Raw genomic sequence first — 1,007 nt, 5'->3', positions numbered from 1 at the left:
TCTCCTGGCCAGATATCAGGGGCTTGCATAGTGTCCCGTTCAGAAGCCAGAACAGTTAGCAGTTGTTCTGAGACCCCCAGGTATCAGAGACTTCAAGGAAAGAACATACGAATACATTTTCCTTCAAGCTCTCCATTGACACGCATTGTTAAAACATTCCTCACAGATCATAATAGGCAAGACGCCTTCAATCAAGGGGTTGGGCCCGCTTTCAGGGTCGATTGGGGCTTGTGTTACCATTCAGTTCAGCCTGTCGGCATGATCCAGCTCCTGGAAAACAAATCACAATTTTATATGGGTTTAAAAAAAAGGTTCTTATGTTATTTTCTCGGGACAACCTAACCTTAGCGTGGGAGAAGTCCGGTCGAGGCCCTCTCACTCGGCAGTCAATACCCATAGGGGTTGCCTCCCTCGGTAGACCATGCACACCGCAGTGGAGGGTCCTGCCCCGGTCTTGCCTTCTCCCTTTCCTCCCTTTAGGCTTGTCCCCCTTATTTGGCGTCCTTAATTCATGCAGAGCGTCACTGCCAGAACATTAGTTCTTCTTTAGCTTTAGTTTCAGTTCCCCAGGAGCGGACTCAACCCTCCAAGTTTCGGTAGTTACTGGTCCTTTTATTCTGGATGTGCGGGTCCAACCCCTTTCTGCTGTTCTCACAGCTATTTCAGTAGTAAGTAAAACAAGGTACGGTGTTGTCGACGGAAGGAAGACACAGACACTCAATATGAGAGAACAATGAACTTCAACTTTCATTGATAGCTCAGTCGCCTTTTATCTAGTTTGAACATAATCAACTCATACATATTGCAAAAACTAAGCTCAGGATTGGCTAACATTTCCCACTCTTTTCAGTTAGTTCCTCCTTCTTTTAGCCACCGTCCTGCCTTAGGGACTTTCCCCATCGCTCAAGGGCATCGTGTCCTTGATCCTGATTGGCTCTCAGCCAGCTGCGTATGTGCCAGACTCATGTGAGTTGAGTACGGTACTTTACTAGCCCATTGCCTCCTAA

General features: G+C 47.3%; 1 long non-coding RNA gene across 1 annotated transcript; it reads right to left on the bottom strand.

Moving 5' to 3' along the window:
- Positions 1-444, bottom strand: LOC311426461. Its single transcript, XR_014686779.1, has 2 exons — positions 344-444; positions 1-270 (listed from the first exon to the last, which is right to left on the bottom strand). It is a non-coding gene; the product is annotated as an uncharacterized lncRNA (long non-coding RNA).
- Positions 445-1,007: the final 563 nt, after the last annotated feature.

Source organism: Aythya ferina (assembly GCF_964211825.1).
Source record: "Aythya ferina genome assembly, chromosome: W".
NCBI lineage: Eukaryota > Metazoa > Chordata > Aves > Anseriformes > Anatidae > Aythya > Aythya ferina.
The sequence above is the reverse complement of the archived record's forward strand: the minus strand, read 5'-3'. Positions and strand labels throughout refer to the sequence as shown.